This window comes from Haliotis cracherodii, unplaced genomic scaffold (assembly GCF_022045235.1).
Source record: "Haliotis cracherodii isolate W230 unplaced genomic scaffold, xgHalCrac1.p SCAF_13, whole genome shotgun sequence".
NCBI classification, from domain to species: domain Eukaryota; kingdom Metazoa; phylum Mollusca; class Gastropoda; order Lepetellida; family Haliotidae; genus Haliotis; species Haliotis cracherodii.
Genome location: NW_027266268.1, coordinates 25,648,704 through 25,668,014, shown reverse-complemented (window position 1 = coordinate 25,668,014; position 19,311 = coordinate 25,648,704). Strand labels below are relative to the sequence as shown.

Sequence of the window (19,311 nt, the reverse complement as noted above, 5' to 3'; positions counted from 1 at the left end):
GGCTGAGATATTTTTTTCATGGATATGAACAACATGTTTCTATTGCAATCGTATCGCTGGTCCGCTAGAAGTGCATGTGTTCAGCTGTGGATGGCTTTATATCCTATAATATTTCATTGTGTTCACAGTTTTACAACTTTCTAATCAAATAATGCTGCCTTTTATCAAATTTGTCCGTAATTAGTTGCGATTTTCTTCAATTCACTCCGATAGATAGGAAGGCTGGGATATATGATCACCTGGATTGTCGAGGATGATGAATGATCTTCTAATTGAAGAATTCCTTCTACATTCATGCTCTAATGGTTTGACAGGTAGTGATGTGCAGTCCATATTTTACATCAAATTTTTCAGGCACATATTGTCTAGAGTTCTGCATAGACTATTTCAGCAACTAACCATGGTCGGATCTAAACTGTGATATTTTACTGAATGTAAGGTTTAATAAAATAAAAGAATTGGTTCTTAGGCAATGGTTTTTGAACATATGGTGTGGGCAGGCTGTCTTTTTTGTTTCTTTTTTGTTTTGGGTTGTTCAAACTCAGTATGTAACTAAATAAACAGTTGTGTAACCAAATAAAAAGTTGTGTGCAATCAATCTGGAAAAGGGCCTCCTTTCAAAGATGTATTCCTTGATGAGTAAAATACTGGCGGACTTTGTGTTGATGCAGGCCTATTTCAACTTCCAATGGAGCAGAGCTCCAAAACCGTGGAATATTTCTGGATGAAACTTGCTATACGGATCAGTCTAGTGGTGAACTGGTGCCTTTTGATGATCTGGGATATTGACAAATCCTGAACAGCATTATCTTTTTCTTCACTGAACTCAAGGTCTCCAATTACAATGAACCGATATTGGGGTATAAGTAGCCAAACTCCATTTCCAAATTGCACCAGACCAGGGGGAATATGTCATCTCCTGATGACCCTTGTCTCCTTTCATAGTTGACAGATTTTGTAATGAAAAATGGGTGAGTGAGTGAGATGGGTTTAACGCCGCTTTTAACAGTATTCCAGTTATATCACGGCTTGTCAGCTAAATGTGGGAGGAAAGCCCGAAGTAATGCAGGTCTCAGACGTTTACCACTTCGGTGAAACCCACGAGCATGGGTATGGTACTGACAAACCAAGAAACATAATCGGACCGAACCAGGATTCGAACCCACAATCATAGGTTCCTGGCGTGCCCAATGCAGTTGGCGGAATAAGATAAATAGTGCTCTTCAGATTATATTTCTTTCCTCTTTTCATGTGTTTAGCGTCGTGGAATGTGTCAACCGATGTCACCAGTATGATTTCCCCAGGAAGTTATGATCAGCATGTGTCAGTGATTTTACTTGTGCTTCTTCCACTGTGACATGGCTGTGAAGGTATCTCCGTGGGTCCTGGGAGGTGGTGGTTAGCCATGGTCTACTTGCTTCATGTGTCATCTTCCAGCTAGTCATCTAGCTGTTGGCTTTTAAACACTTTCAAATGACCAGCTTGTTACAAGTGAGTGAGTTGTGTTTAACGCCGCTTTGAACAGTAAGTGATACTTGTCTCAAATGTTTACCACTTTGAAACCCACGAGCATGCATACAGTTCTGAAAACCTAGAAACATAATCGGGGCGAAGCCGCCATAGTGAGGATAATGGCTGCATAGGCAGATCCATAGGAAGGGTCCAGGGGGGTCCAGAGAATAGAGAATAGGTCTTCAGCAACCCATGTTTGTCATAAGAGGCGACTAACGGGATTTGGGTGGTCACGCTCGCTGACTTGGTTGGTACATGTCATTGTATCCCAATTGCATGGATCAGTGCTCATGATGTCAATCACTGGATTGTCTGGTCCAGACTATTATTTACAGACTGTTCGTCATATAGCTGGAATATTGCTGAGTGCACCGTAAAACAACAAACAAACAAGCAAGCATCCTTCCCCGATTTTCTCACTTAGTCATCACTCACTGTCTCCCCCCTGTGGAGAAGACCCGCGAAGTTCCGGGGTAGAAGAGGTCTTCAGCAACCAATGCTTGCGTAAAAGGTGACTATGCTTGTTGTAAAAGGCGACTAACGGGATTGAGTGGTGAGGCTTGCTGACTTGGTTGATGCATGTCATGGTATCCCAATTGTGTGGATCGATGCTTATGATATTAATCACTGGATTGTCTGGTCCAGACTCGATTATTTGCAGACTGCTGTCATATAGCTGGAATATTGCTGAGTGCGGCGTTAAACAACCAACCATCCAACCAACCAAACAGCCCCCTGTGGAGATTTCAGATTAGAACTGGTCTCCAACTTACATCTGTACTTGGCTCATACCCCACCCGCCTTGATCATTTCTCTCAATATCTCTCACTGGATTGTCACAGGCAGCTATCACATACATGTAGCTATGTGTAGCTTTAACACAAACCCCCTCACTCCCTGACTTAACCCTAAAGATTTGGGTTAGAATTGGTCTTCAGCAACCCATGCTTGTCATAAGAGTCGATAAATGGGATCGGGTGGTCAGACTCGCAGACTGGGCTGATGCATGTCATTGCATCCCAATTGTGTAGATCAATGCTCATGATGTCAATCACTGTATTGTCTGGTCCAAACTCAATTATTTATAGACTGGGGTCATATAGGTGGAGTTTGGTGTTAAGAATCCCCCCAAAAAACACTCACTCACCGACAATGGACAGAAGCCCCAGTATGTTTGTGTATGTTTATTACATGTGACTAGATGACTCTGGATGATTCTGATGATGAACAAAGATGCTTTGACATATTGTAACAATGAAAGACAAGCAGCAATGATGTGGCCTCGATATCAGGAAATGTATATCATACATTATAACAACAGGGAAATGATAAACATGATAAACAACTCTAAGTTTTGGAATCTTCAAATAAAAAGAAAAATGAGATCTCCATGCCCAGTACACCGTGGTGCCAGTCATCCATCATATGACATAGGATACATGGTTTTACAAATGTATACTACTCAAAAGAAGTTAAGGACAACCCGATTCTTTCATATTGCTATAGTTAATCTGTCACGCCATGACAAATTAACTGCTGTACTATGAAAGAAGCAGGTGACCTTAACTTCTCTTGAGTAGTATATTATTTGTCCAGACAGATGTTTTTTTTCTTATTCTTGCATAAACCTGCAGTTTTTCAAATGACAAATGTTTTATTAGAATAACCATAACCAGACTATTTTAGTGTCTTTTGATTCTGTTTTCGAGGATTTTAAGTATCCTGTATACTACTCAGAACAAGTTAAGAACACCACATTTGGATGGCTGTACCCAACTGCCGTGACAGATTAACTACAGTCATATGAACAAATCAGGTGTTTAACTTCTTTTGAGTAGTATCTATAACAATCAAAATGGTAACCAGAAACTGTTTTCTTTTCTGTTTTCCTTTATCAATTCTGTCTGTAGCCTGCATCCTGAACTTTTGACATAGGAAGTATGCAACACAAGAAAAACCTGGGTCTGGCCTCACTGAGATTCCAATGGAAGGAATTGGTGATTTATCTGAGATTTAATTCTAACAGATTCGCAATTATTCTTTCTACATGAAGATTCCTCAACCATGGATGGGTTCTATATTATGCTACTCAACATTCAGTAGGAATACTCTGAGTCCGTGTGGGAAATGAATGATTCTGACTGCTTGTCACACACATTTTCACACATATTTTCATAAAACTGGCTTTTTTCAGTTTCATGTTAACCAAGATTCACATATCGAAAAAATTATTGTCTCTCAGAATCGTTATATTTGGTCTGATCTCGGTGTCTAATCTTGGTATCCTTATCAAAAGTTGAGTAGTATATAACCAGTGTTCACCACTACGTGGAACGTCAAGGGCCCCTTCTCTTTACCCTAATGTTAAAAGTTAAAGATTAAGGTTCGCTCGAAATACAAATATACTACTCAAAGAAAGTTAGGGATCACCTGTTTTTTACATATTACTACAGTTAATCTGTCATGCCATAACTTCTTTTGAGTAGTATACAAGAGGAGCGAACGTGAAGGACCCCAGCACCCCCTTGAACACTGGTAGCATGACAATATCCATTGCAACATATCCGTAACCAACACAAACAGGAGAATATTTGGTAGAATTCAGAGACAGATGAAGCATTGACAATATAAAACTAGAAACATTCCTGTTGATATATATTAAGGTTTATGGAATACACAGTTGCATCGTCAGTACTTAACAGGTTTGTATACACTGTTCCTCCAGCACCCGTGAATACATATACCTTAGAATAAACAAGCCTTATTACTAACCCCCAATGGTCATATGTATTCACACAAAGCAGACACAAGTTATGGATAACAACTTTATTTTACTGTAATGGCGACGTATTGGTATAGATCCAGAGCTTGACAACAGATGTATACCAAAACATTGCCATTACAGTAAATTAAAGAAAATAATGTCTACTTTGACCTCAGTCAACTTCTAAGAAATGCCTATCAAACAATTCGTATGTTTTTACAGGTGACGGATTATCGTAGTGTATTCAAACCTGTGAAGAATTGACGATGGTACAATTTCAATCTCATTAAAATCAGACCTAAGTTCTCGCTACCGCTAAGCAAAGATCTGAAGATATCCCATTAGGGGTCCCATGAAAGTGACAGTCGGAATGTGATTTCTAATCATGCAATCTCGAAAACGTTAACATGGGGTATTCCGAACGATAGTTACGGGTTTAACGACTGAATCCTTACAATCTAGACCATCTATTAGCCATTCCAGAATGTTTCTTTGTTCAGGTTTCAAATTTGTAATCGAGAATTTGTCAAAATATGTTTCGAAGCGTAGTCGCCAATTTGAAATCTGTGCCGTAAAGCACGAGAAAGCTGCCTTCTGTTTGGTCATTCCATTGGTCAGTCAAAGTTCGCGCAAAGTCGGTCTGACGTGACCCGTAATGGGATGTCCTCAGATCTTTGTTTAGCGGTAGCGAGAACTAAGATCTCGTTTTAATGAGATTGGTACAATTTAAGTAAGCAGCTATAGTTGGCTCTCCATGCCGTATGTCCCAGAACAAGTGCAGCCATTGGTTAGAATCTCTATACACTATCACATGATGTAAGTAAAATATATTAGTGTCGTTTCCGATATTTACAGTATGGTAACAATGTTGTACAAAGTAATGACAATGTTGTTATGGTGTAGTCCTGTATAATTAGGATCATAACATGGTATGTTGTATACCAAAGTTCATTATATATACATTATGGCTGCAATATGTACATATTTCACACGATCACAATTTGTAAAAAATATATTCACGTGATCATTTGAAAACATTTTGTAGGTCACTGACATCTATTTGTACACTGTGTTCACACACCAGGTCAATCACAACATCGACTCATATTTAACCTGTTCCAGCATCTTGAACTATTGGATTGCTATCCTACACAAAATAATAGTGAGGATATTATTTAAATGCATTAGCTTAGAAATTCTCAAATTTACTGATTTTTGAACCGCAAACTGAATTTTAATGTAGTGTTTTCTACGTATTCCAAAATATATATTTCAGACCGGAAGAGATTAAATATGATCGTAAATTGTGTCATTATGAATGTTTAATACAGTTTTATAACATGAAACACCAATACCCGTTTCTGATCATGTGAATTGATGTGATCCTGAAGAAACAAAATGATCAACGCTTGTTCTCCAATAATGTTGCTGTGATATAAAACAGTCTACATCTTGTGCATTTCTGAAGGAATGATCATCACAGAAACAACATTACTTTGGTCCCATCAAATCCTATACTCTGAAGATTTGGAAAAAATATCCTTTCAATGTACATAAAATATTATCACAACATTATCACAGAGTAGCAAAAACTTGTATTTACAGAGAAGGGATATGTTCCAAATTCAAACTTCATATTCTTTGAAATAGAGTAAATTCAAATCAAATTTAGTATAAATATTACAGAAACTTTTCATTAATACCTATATGGGTAGATTAGAAAACTTAACAAAATCATAAAATATCTAACATGTCCAGCATGTTTTAAGAATTTTCAAAACAAAAAAAAGTCGTTGATTTGTTGAGAGAGCTCAGTTTTGAAAATTTTAATGTTTGTGCAAATGTTAAACTTAAACACCAAGACTTCATAGTATTGTCTCCCTTGACGAGAGTTTGTTCACAAGATATTAGAGATTCATGGCCATTGTGATGATAGACAGCAAGACAACCCACTGTCTGACCCAGCCCAGGGTCAATACACATCACAAATGTGTTGACCATTCAACACACAAATGTTCATCATCCATGACAGTGATTGGTCAGAAGCTCCACTTCCTGTGGTAACACCATGTTGTCCAATGCCAAGGACCATCTCCAACGTGGCAACACTGCGTTGTCCAATGCCAAGGACCATCTCCAACAAGGCAACACTGCATTGTCCAATGCCAAGGACCATCTCCAACGTGGCAACACTGAGTTGTCCAATGCCAAGGACCATTTCCACAAAGTCATTCTTTGCATACATTCTGCTAACATGACACAGGATTTGTTCATTCAAAACTCTAATCACCAAGGTTCATACTGGTACAATATTCCTCACACACAAACTATCACTGATACATATCCCGAAGTAAATGTATTGTCCACAGCCATTTTTCTCCTTGTGCCAACAGTTTTGTAAATGTGTTGTCAATCCTTGACCTTGAATCACAGAAATGGGTCTTCCCAGTCCTTGTGAACTGGAAGCCCTCGTCTCGACTGTCAGAAGATCTGCGTCATGTGTCACACAAATACACAAATAAACCTCCATTTCCGATCAATAGTCTCCCCTGGCACTATAGTTCCCATACCATTATTTTCACAGCTAATGGGTTATTTCACCCATAAGTACATCAGTCAGAAAGTCTGTTTCACAATCAGTGCGTTTTACAAAATTTCACTGCCAGGCTTTTCTTGGATGAAGTCTCACAACATGCCATCTCCTACAACATTCAAATCACAAAGGTCTTCAGAGAAACTTATTCATGCATTTCTCATGGGTGAAAAGTCCAATATTTCAAACTATGCCTCTTTCAATTGCACAAATAAATGCTCAGCTGACAAGTCCATGTCCTTTGAGCTCATCTCTGTCCTTCGAGCTCATCTCTGTCCTGTGAGAGGCTGACATACATGTATTTGACAGAACCGTGCCCGTTCCTGACCTGAAAGGTTAATCACTGCCCTGCAAGAGACCGAGATACTTGAAGGAAACCGTTCCGAGTCTCCCCTTCCCGAACCTGTAAAGCTAAACAGTGTCCTGCAAGAGACCGAGGTACTTGAAGGAAACCGTTCTGAGTCTCCCCTTCCCAAACCTGTAAAGCTAATCACTGCCCTGCGAGAGACTGAGGTACTTGACAGAACCGTTGCTCTTATTACTGGTGATTGAGGAGGTGCTAGACATCCTATTCCGCATGTATGATGGAAGCTTGGGGGTGTTGGTGTCCAGGCAGAACTCCAGGATTGGATCATTGGTCCAGATCATCTGCTGGAAGAACAGACAAAATGAAACAATCTAGCTAACTGACTGGTCACTCACCATCTTGTAATGCCAAGTATCAACTTGTAACAGGTAGAACTTCAGAAGAAGTTCATAGTTTATTATATTAGTTAGGAGTAGTTGTAAGACAGTATTATCTAAGGGGAGACCACTCCCATTGAACTTCCTGTACTGACAATGTGCTCAGAGGTGACCTTGTAAACTGGATTCATACACACAGTTCTTTTGAATGTTACATTCTGACAATTACAACTGATGCTGTTTGCACTTAGAGTTACCATACTGAAATTCTGATAGCGGTCACAAGTGACAGCTCGCAAATATTTTACCAAAAATAAGTCTTGTACTTTTGAACACGTAATGATAAATTGTTAGATACGGATATACAGGATTTTTCAAGCTGAATGTTCGTGTACACTCCTTGACTGTCCTTGTCTTGTGTAGAGGCACATTCAGCTAGTAAAATCCTGTAACCACGCCAGTGATGCTTTTACACTGCATACATCTCTACAGTCAGTGGTTTCCACAGACTCCAGATTCTAAGTTAACAATCCAGTTATTGAGAATACAGCAAATATCTAAATAAAATTATTCATTGGCATATACATGTATGTTTTTAACTATTTGTTGACTTCAAAAAGGAGGGTGTGTACGCCTTAACCCCCCATCCCTGGACCCTATTCATATTCTTTCCTGCTTGAACACAAATATTAACCGTCTCAGGCTAGACTATGTTTTTAGGAAGGAAGCACAATACATAAAGATAAATTCTCAACAGGTTTTAATTATACAATTTTAAATAATTCATTTACATTGATAGTAACAGTAAATGAGGTTGTTTTTAACATTTTACTTGTTCCTGGTTGGTAGAATAAAAAACCCACTGTTTTAATTTTTTTTCACTTTTCAAATTTGGGTAGTTGGCAGATAAACCAACTTAATCTAGCCTTATGCAAAGTAAAATAAAGAACATTTCTGACTAACTGTAGGTATACCAGGGTCTGGTCTCAAGTATGTATTGGATGTTTGAGTGAGTGAGTGAGTGAGTGAGTGAGTGAGTGAGTGAGTGAGTTGGGTTTAACGCCGCTTTTAACAGTATTCCAGTTATATCACGGCGTGTCAGCTTAATGTGAGAGGAAAGCCCGAAGTGATGCAGGTCTGAGACGTTTACCACTTCGGTGAAACCCACGAGCACGGGTATGGTGCTGACAAACCTAGAAACATAATCGGGGCGAACCGGGATTCGAACCCACAATCATAGGTTTCTGGCGTGCCCAAGGGACGCAACTCTGCACAGCGAGGATGTTTGAGTGAGTAGAAGGCCCACCTCATTTGGAGCCCTCTTCCATTTCAACACAGCCTCATCATCGCCGAATGATCCCGACAGACTGAGTATCAGGTCATCTTTCCGTCTGCAAACAGAAAACAGTTTCACGATAAGCAAGGATCTGTTAGGTAGGCAGTTTAGAAGGGATCGAAGAAGAGCTATGCTTTAAGTCTGGTGTCCATGTTGTTTAGGTTGAGGCATGTAATTACCGTATTCGACGTAATAAGCGCCCATCGCGATATTTGCTAATATATTGGCTAGTGATTAATCCCAATTAGCAACCCTTCCAATTGATCAATGTACACCCCTTTTACTAATTTTTAGAGCACTCTGGGTGCTTAATATGTCAAATACGGTAATGTGTAGACTGATATTGATTCACAGCATCAGCATGTGACTATATAAGTGTTGCTTGTGAGATTTATATAGGACTTGTTTTGACAGACAAATTGGCCCGAGTACCTCTTTAATATAAACAAATAATGCAAGATACAAGAAGACTAAGAATTTGGTTTGACTGTAGTAAGCATGGTAAGGCTAGATTGGAAATAGTCTATACTTTACTGATTTTATATTCTAAACTTCTAGTTCTGCCATTGTGACTATATTTAATTTTGTCACAAAGAAGGACATATAGCCATGACAACAGCATAAATAAAGTCAAGGTGAGCAACACTTGAAAAAATCGTGACAGGTAATATGGGTATAATTTGTTAGCAAGTCTGTGGATTAACTCTGTGTTATGGAGAATTCAACTTTCAGATAATTGTACTTACTTGAGACGGACTAGACACTTAACCGGCTTGTCCGATATCTTGACCTTAGCTTGAACGTAGAGGTCTGCGGCGTAGAGAGATTCTGCCATGGTTGCCAGGGAGACGCTGCTTGTTCCCCTGGAGACATCGCTATGCAACGAGTCACCCCGGAGGAAGACCGCCCGTCTCTGATCAGGGCTGGATGTATCCTGATCACGTGAAGGGGTCGATAAGTTGTCAAAACTCGACCACCCCTTCGAGCTGTGGGGCGTTCCAAAAGTTGGTGTCTGCAGGTACTTGGCCATTTTCTGCTCCAGGGAATAGTCCTCAGGAAAGATGAAGTTTTCTGGATTGAAGTTGGAAAGGTTGTTTTCAGACTGACTGGCAAACTGCTTCAGTTCGGGCTGAGAGTCAATGGATGGTCTGTGACTCTTGGATGGCTGTGAGACAGAGTCTAGGTCGGAACAGTCCATGGAGAGAGTCGACAGCTGGCTCTCACAGTCCGTGTCTACATGGTAGCCCGTGAAGTCAATCCTCCATTGCGTTTCCTGGTTCTTTGGTTTCAAGTTGCCCATGGAACTGGACACCGAGTCCATACGACCTTGCAAAACTTTTGGCACACTGGGCGCCACCTCCTTCTGTACTACGCTCTTTACCATATCCAGAATGTTGCCCAAACTAGATGCTTTCTTCACCTTTTTGTCCTCAGCATCAACAAACACCTCATCATCCGATTCTACATATTCTCTACCAACACCATTCTGTTTTATTTTCAAGTGTTTCAGCTGTCCGGATTCTCTGCGAAGCCTTTTAAAGGATTCATTGCAGTTGGGAGATTCAACACTTACACTGTCTGATTCAGTGTCCTTTGCACTGGCATAATCTGTTTCTGTGTCCGTGCACTTGGTCGGGGTAGAACTGGCATCGTTTGTGTGTTCACCCTGAGCAGGAGTCCCAAGGTCACAGCCCTGGGGTAAGCCACTGTCATTTGTATGTCCATTAACCTCTTTGGTGTTACTACTGGAAGCACTTTTAGAATCTGATGATTTGGCAGAGCCGTTTCTCTCCTTCACAGAGGTCGTCTGGAAAGAACCATCCACCTCGGAACCTATCCTGATTCCAGAATCAGCACTTAAAGACTTCATGTCTGCAAACCTGGGTTTTATTTTGGCTGAGCCGTTACACTCCTTTAAGGCTCCGTTATTGTCACTACTCTGTGTATGGTCATGCAAGGTTGTCACAGATCGGTCTTGCTGATCTGACTCCGAGACAAGACCACTGTTCTCCACAGTGTTCAGTTCATGTGAAAATTTGCCATTGCACAAAGGGGCTGGACACAGGCGTTTCTGATACACTGTCCTGTCGCTCAGAACTGTTGCATACATCACCATTGGACAGCACAGAGTCCGATTCCGAGATTTTGGGAGTTTCTCTTGTAAACAGCTTCCTCTTCGCCTTCACATCAGCCTCATGGGATGAAGCATCGGAAACTTCGTCTGGTTCTTTGGCTTCTTCAATGTTGGCAAACAGACTCGGGTTCTGATCCTGGAACTGCAGTGGATTGTTCGAAAAGCTTTTTCCATAGCTGTCGAACCAATAACTTGGGGAGGTCATGTCTAGACACTGACCAGGAGGGGATCTGGAGTAGTCAGCAGGTGTGGATGACTGCAGTTTGTTCCGGGAGAAGGCAACACAGTCATCAGACAAGGCACCTGTACTAGCTGTCGGAGTGGAACTGTCGCCGAGATTAATGTTCAACCTTCGACAATCAAATGTCTTTGGCACGATATCAGGACTGTTGAGATTCTTGTAGTAGAGCTCGCGGACCCGCTCCTCGACTGCCCGGATGGGATCGTAGGGATCCACCTCCTCCACGGAGCGACTCAGGTACATGTTCTCCGGGATGTTTTCAGAAAATGATGCCTCAGATGGAGTCAGACTAGGCATCTGTTCCACGACTTCATAAATGATGAGGTTGCCCTCGCCCGTGCCGATCCAGACAGTGTTGTCATTCGGAAGAATAGCTGTGATCCGGGCTCTGTTGAAGTAGCTGTCATCCTCCTGAAACGAGAGATGCAGTTATTAGATCAGCTTGTTTGGTGTCGTTGTACATACACCTGTTCAGCGGGTTGCATGGATGCATGGTATGTTAACCAGAACATATCTCAGAAATTACAGGAATTATGAACTTTATGATTTTCAAATAAATTATTCAGCCATGTTCTGTATTTGATGTCATTAAAATATTATCAGTTAACATCTTTATTTGATTTTTGTACATCATAAAAACAAACATTTGAGTTAGATTGAATTATATTTGTCTATCCTAGAAATTGTCGTCAACCAGGAACATTCATGAACTACAAAATATTTTTCTGAGTAAAACTTAATTTTAGAACTTTATCTTTAGTTTTATGTCTATTGATTTAATTATGAAGCTACAGTATAAACACACAGAGTGCAGAGAAGAGACATGTTGGGGGTGACAGAGGTAGATGGTGTGATGTATGTGTTGCTAGGCAACAGATTTAAAGGTATGAAAGGAGTGGCTTGGTGAGATGAGGCTAGGTGCAATGTTAACATCTGTAAGATACATTCCAGGTGATGCAGGAATTCATCGGACTGAGCAGGGGGAATCATGCTATTCTGTTCATGCTGGTAATATCACACAGACTCCACTGAGCATGTCCAGTGGCCACGGCACCGTCTCAAAAAGCGATCTATGTGCTGAATTGCTGTATTCGACCTAATAAGTGCCCAGGGCGCTCTCAAAATTAGAAATAGGGGGCTCTTATTAGAATATTATTTTGGTGGAAAAAACAGAGTTGAAAGATAAATTTTGTGGTTTATGCTGATGGTCTGAACTGTTTATATACGACAGATATATTTTTCTAGAATTTAATTGCCAATAATTAAGGGTGCATATAACACACGAGTGTGTATTATACACAAATAAATAAGTATTGTGTACATTGATCAATCGGAAGGGGTGCTAATTGGGATTGTTCACTTGCCAATATATTTGCAAATATCGCCGTGGGCACTTATTAGAGCGGGGCGCTTATTATGTCGAATACGGTAACTCCCATAGTTTAACATAGGCGTAAGATAGTCGTAGCGCAAGGATCGCTTTGTGGAACGGGGCCATGGCCGTAATGAATTAATTATATGATTTTCATTTTTCAATCCATGGATGTCTTAACCATAACAGTCATTTCTATCAATTCTGTGACCGGCAAGATGGAAGCATACCCAGGATAAGCAAGCTAAAATTACATTGAGCTCGAATGTTGAAGAATATGGATGAAAATCATATAATTAATTAAAAGTCTGCAAGACCTGTGTGATTGTGAGCTTGCTTGGGTTGTACAGAGACTGTGATGAGTGACAATTAAAAATCTACAAAGCAGTTGCAATTAAGACACAACAGGAAATTAATATAAAAAGTGAAGAAATTTCCCTTTGCAGATTTACAAGTATCAAAGATTGGTAACCATGGTAGCTTGGTAGAGAATTTCAAAAATATCAAATATAATTTTTTTTCATTGTAATAATTGTGAATTTAGTCAAATAAGTTGCTTCCACGTTGGTCCATTTTCCATTTGACCAAGAAGTTTGGAATCAAGTCAATGTGTTTCAGACATACAACATCATCTTTTTTATCACAGGTAATTATTTTTCATCAGTTTTCTCGGCCTGAAAAAGGTATCCAGTCAATTTGAAGATACTCAGATGTCTACACATATTTCATGTACTCACACTGGTTAGCATAACAACTGCAATACAACTGCAATACAACTGCAATACAACTGCAATACAACTGCAATACAACTAGAATTCTTATTATTTCCCCGCTGTGTTTTTGTTAAGGAATCATATATTGGATATGCTTAACATGCTAAATATTACTACTACAATTAATTTGTTTGGTAAAAATGACAATGCTTATTTTCCTGCAGGCCTTTTATTTTTTATTATTTGATATACAAAATTTTGGGCTTATTATTCAATGTAGGTGGTCGAAAACATAAATAAATAATAATTAACTTCCAGATTACAACTGCTGCTAATGAATGAAAAACAAACAACTAGTACACACCATGACAGAAAGATAGCAAAACGAAACCGAATAAAAATAATAATTCTTTTGTTGGAATAAATATTTTTAAATGTATTATTCATCATTTGTTATGCACACTGGTAATATAATCTTGTGTGTTTTTTTCTGCACCAAATTTAAACACAGGGTCAGCCCAATTTCATTATTATTTTTGAATATTTTTTTTGTCTTTGTCGTAAACCAAATAAAAAAATATAAGGCCTTTATTATTGAATGTCGCCAAGTCTTGGGATACGTCTGGCAGGATGCTTCTCCACATACAAACCACAGTGCATGCACGTCTACGGAGCCAATGTGACGCTAGCTGCATCTACGGTAGGCATGATAATATATTGTCTCTTACTCGCAAGATCCACTTCTGTGAACCCACCTTGCGCAGATTTGGGTATTTCCCTGCTCGCGTGTCATACAGCATCTTGCAGCTCAACGCATTGACGTCCCACAATTCCAAGATGGACGACCCACGGATTGAGATCCAGACTCCCGGTCGCCCTGGCGCCAGCGATAGGATGTGGTCGTATGGATTGGACGACACCGTGAAGTTGTCCATGGCGTCAAGGGTGCTGCATATGGAATGGAAATATTAGCGTAACTGTAGAATGTGAACACAATCAGAATCAAACTTTGTCTTAAACATTCACGCTGGGGTTGGTCTATATTTTATTGCTCCCCCATGAAGATCTGGGTTAGAATTGGTCTTCAGCCAATTCTGGTGTTCCCTGTCGTGATATAGCCGGAATATTGATAAAAGCGTGTTACAACCACACTCACTTATTACTTTTATTTAAGTGGGGAACCAGGGTAGAATGTGACCTCATTGCAAGTCGGAAAAGATGATGGGGATTCCATGTTAGAATTGGTCCTTTGCAACCAAAGGTTGCAAAGTGAGTATGTGAGTATGGTATGTGAGTAAGGTTGGTATGTGAGTGAGTGAGTATGGTTTTACACCGCTTTAAGCAATATTCCAGCAATATCACGGCGGGGAACACCAGAAATGGGCTTCACATATTGTACCCATGACAGGAATTGAACCCGGGTCTATGAAGTGACGAGCGATCGCTTTAACCACTAGGCTACCCAACTACCCCTGGTTGTAAGAAGCGACCAATTGGATCGTGTGGTCAAGCTCGGCGACTTGGTTGATTGCATGTCATCGTACACTGATGACGTGGATCGTTGCACACAACATCAATCACTGGATTGTCTGGGCCAGATTATTTACAGACCGCTGTCTTAGAGTATTTCTGAGTGCGGCAGTAAACAACAAACACACACACTTATTTAAGGAGACGGTTGTGTTGAACACTCGTATTTAGTTTTCTGCCCATGAACCTACCTTGCATGGATGATGAAGACTTTATTTCCACATGCACACCAGAGGTGGTTGCCAAGCAAACTGTACACACATGACCGGAGACTGACCAATAGGAATGTACATCATATCATAGGTAGGCATTATCTCGTTCACAGCCTGAAATTGATAATGTATTTATGTATTTTAACCAAACACAAGATGACAGTGACATACACAGGATTAGACATTATCAAGAGAGAGAGAGAGAGAGAGAGAGAGAGAGAGAGAGAGAGAGAGAGAGAGAGAGAGAGAGAGAGAGAGAGAGAGAGAGAGAGAGAGAGAGAGAGAGAGAGGGTTCTACTACACCAAATCAGAATCAGTTGTTCAACAAACTGTTTTTGTTGAGAGCCTTCAGTGCAGACTGAATCAGCTGGCAGCTGTGATTGGATGATTTTGTGTAGGATTGTTTTGTTTTTTAAATGTACATCCATCCAGTGATTAAAATTGACAATGTTCTTCAGTATTTAGTACTGTCTTTATTCACATGATGACTTATGCTGAATGTGACCACAGATATTTTCAAGTAGGTGACATTTGGTGTGGAACTCAGGGTGGTGTGTTTAGCTTCCTGTACTCAGAAAAGGAGTTGGCTAAGCTAGACTTTATTTTGTTTTTATTGCCAGACAGGGCACATATATACAGGTAATAGCTGTTTAATGCTCTGTTATTTCCCCAAAAAATATAATGTTACTTTAGAAGTCTATGGGAAAACATTTTCTTTTGTGCCATATCAGGGCAGGTGAGGGTGGGAGAATAAAGGGAGATAATTCATGGCAGGTTGTGTTCTCTCTCAGTCTTGCAGTCTAGCGAATGAGTAAAAATCTGTATGTCATTTGTGATAGATAAAGGAGGCCATAAATCTTGAATTTGCCAACACGTTTTTGGAATGGCACAAAGTATGCTACTTAAGCTCTTCAGATTTGAAGAGCTGGACAACTTACAGGAGTAATCCATCAATTGGATTACCTGATAGCTAGTAATTAGAAAGCTAGAGGGATTTGTTGACTATATTTTTTAATCAAAACAGATCTTAATAAAAATGGTTTGCCCCAAAAAGTGATGTTTTTTTAATCAGCAAAATGCAGACATCACCGCAAAAGTATTGAGCATACAATATATTAAACATGCCACACATGAAACAGTGCCAATGATCAGAGAGCTTTTCGAAGGACACATTATTTAAACAAAAATTGTATTTCTTTTTCAATCAACTGACCAGAATTGTTCACATAAACTGTAAACAAAGAAAAAAATACATTGTTTACCAAATATTTACAAATGTTGACAATGAGTGCATATGTACCTCGAGAACAGCCACAGTTCCATCAGCAAGGCCTGCGAACACCCTGCAGCAGTCGTCCTCATCGACGTACATGGAGATGGACAACACCGCGTCGTGGAGACGCACCTGCCAGATCTTCTCCCTGTGGACATCACATACACTTATCAGAAACTGCTCCACTACATCTAGAAATACAACAAATCACCTTGAATATTTTGTGTATGTTGTTTTAACTTTACTTGAATTGTTATATAGAGAATCTTATATTGTTTAATGCCACACTCAGCAATATTCCAGCTACTTCATGTTGGTCTAAAATATACATCGTCTGGACCAGACAATCCAGTGATTGACATCATGAGCATCAATCTACATAAATGGGATACGATGACATGCATCAAACAAGTCAGCAAGCATGTCCACCCGATCCTGTTAGTCGCGCCACTTACAAGCATGGGTTGCTGAAGACCTATTCTAACCCAGATCCTAATGGGAGAGACAAGCATGGGTTGCTGAAGACCAATTCTAACCCAGATCTTCGTGAGAGAGACAAGCATGGGTTGCTGAAGACCAATTCTAACCCAGATCTTCATGGGAGAGACAAGCATGGGTTCCTGAAGACCAATTCTAACCCAGATGTTCATAGGGTTTGACCCAAACGTATAAACAAGCAGAACACCTCCTTGGTCTTGAAATACTTGTATTTTTAGTCATGTAGAACAATCACATCCCATTCCTAATATTAATGTGTTAATATTTCTGCTATCAGATTTTGGGTTTCGCAGGTTTGCCCTTTCACCCCTCTGATTCTTCTCCACCTCATTGGGGGTGGTTGGGTAGCCCAGTGGTTAAAACGTTCGCTCGTCACGCCGAAAACCCGGGTTCGATTCCTGACATGGGTACAATGTGTGAAGCCCATTTCTGGTGTCCCCTGCCATGATATTGCTGGAATATTGCTAAAAGTGGCATAAAAAAAACATACTCACTCACTTAACCTCACTGGAGTTGAGAGACTTGAGATGTCTGGGTTTGTACTTACCTTTTGGCCATGTTGTATGCGAACACCATCCAGGACAGCGTGCCATAGAGCACCATGTCGTTGGGGAGCGCCAGCATGCACATCACGCGTGTGTCAAACTGAAACAGTTGTGAAGAAAACATCTTTATCAGTAAACATCCATCACACTTTGTCTCTCTTCCATTTAAGACCTAGTGTGTGAGTTCAAACCACTTAGAACTGTATTTGAGTTATATCAATGTATGCCAACCTAATGGAAGAGACGCCGATGTGATGCAGGTTTAATATATGTTATTTAGGGGATTAAACTTCTAAGTAAAGTTATCAGACTTATTCTGAGAGCGTGGGTTTGCTTCCTGATTGGGAAGCCACCCAAAAAAGTACTATACTAGGATTCGTACTTAACCAAGAACGTGTAATCCCAAGCATAACACGTTAGATATGACCATTCCCTGTTGTAACTTTCAATTGGACACTTCTTTTCAGTGAAGGGGGCGGTCGGGTAGCCTAGTGGTTAAAGCATTTGCTCATCACGTCAAAGATCCAGTTTGAATCCCGACATGGGTACAATGTGTGAAGCCCATTTCTGGTGTCCCCCTGCCGTGATATTGCTGGAATATTGCTAAAAGCGGCGTAAGAACAAACTCACTCACTCACTCATTTCAGTGACCAGACAGGTGACGATCTGTCAGGCTTCAAAGCCTGCATCATTCATGGCCTGAATCGTATTATGATACCATTCCTATTTGACATGATTTTAGGCATTGAGGAATTCCCCTAAAGTAGTTCTGTATACAACGAATCAAGCGCCATATTGATGTTCATTGGGAAATGACTGACAGCTAGCTTGGTAGTGTTCATCTAAGCGAGGTCCCCACTACTGTCAATATAAGCAAGTGACATGCTGATCACTCTGCAGTGAATGACGGCTATTTACCTCAATGGCCACGTCCATCATGACGCCCTGGCTGGTGTTGACCTTGCACACCTTGGACATCATCTGCTCTCCGTAGCACAGCCAGATATCTCCTGCAACAAGAAACCACACACTAACCATCCACCGACTACAGTCTAGTTACTGAACTGACGTCAATATTTTCTGTAAAACGTTTACACAAAGTGTGCTCACTGGTTTTTACATTTATAACTCCATAAACACAAACAATCTCATTAAAATCAGATCTTAGTTTTCGCTACTGCTAAACAAAGATCTGAGGACATCCTATTACAGGTCACGTCAGAACGACCTTTCGCGAATTTTGACCGACCAATGAAATGACTGAGAAGAATTCGACATTGGCCAATCAGAAGTCAGCTTTCTCGAGCTTTACAACACTAGTTTCAAACTGGCGACTACGCTTCGAAACATATTTTGACGTATTCTCGATTTAAAATTTTAAAACTGATAGGAAGAACATTCTGGAATGGCTTATAGATGGCCTAGATTATATGGATATAAGCATAAAACCCGTAACTGTCGTTCGGAATACCCCGTGTGAAATATATCGTGGTTGCATGATTAGAAAACACATTTCGACTGTCACTTTCATGATCTGGTTGGGTGGATGAAAGGTCGTTCTGACGTGACCCGTAATGGGATGTCCTCAGATCTTTGTTTAGCGATAGTGAGAACCTAAGATCTGATTTTAATGAGATTGTAAACCCAAAATGTATTGAAGTCAGTTTTTGTAAATAAGAAATTAAACAATAATAACCTATTTAGTCACAAATTACTGAACACAAAAGTAATGCAGACAACGATATGAAATCAGTGACATAACAATATTGCAACACAAGCCCAGCCAATCAGGAAACAGTAGTCCACTAGTGGGAGTGGCCTTATTTTTTTTTCGGTTAATGGAGGCAAAACTAATTCCTGGGTTAGCCAATCACATGACATTTTGCAATAAGCCTCACACCAGG

At 40.2% G+C, this 19,311-nt stretch overlaps 1 pseudogene; it reads right to left on the bottom strand.

Moving 5' to 3' along the window:
* Window positions 1-6,757: 6,757 nt before the first annotated feature.
* Window positions 6,758-19,311, bottom strand: part of LOC139459800 (uncharacterized) — a 107,735-nt pseudogene continuing 95,181 nt past the window's right edge.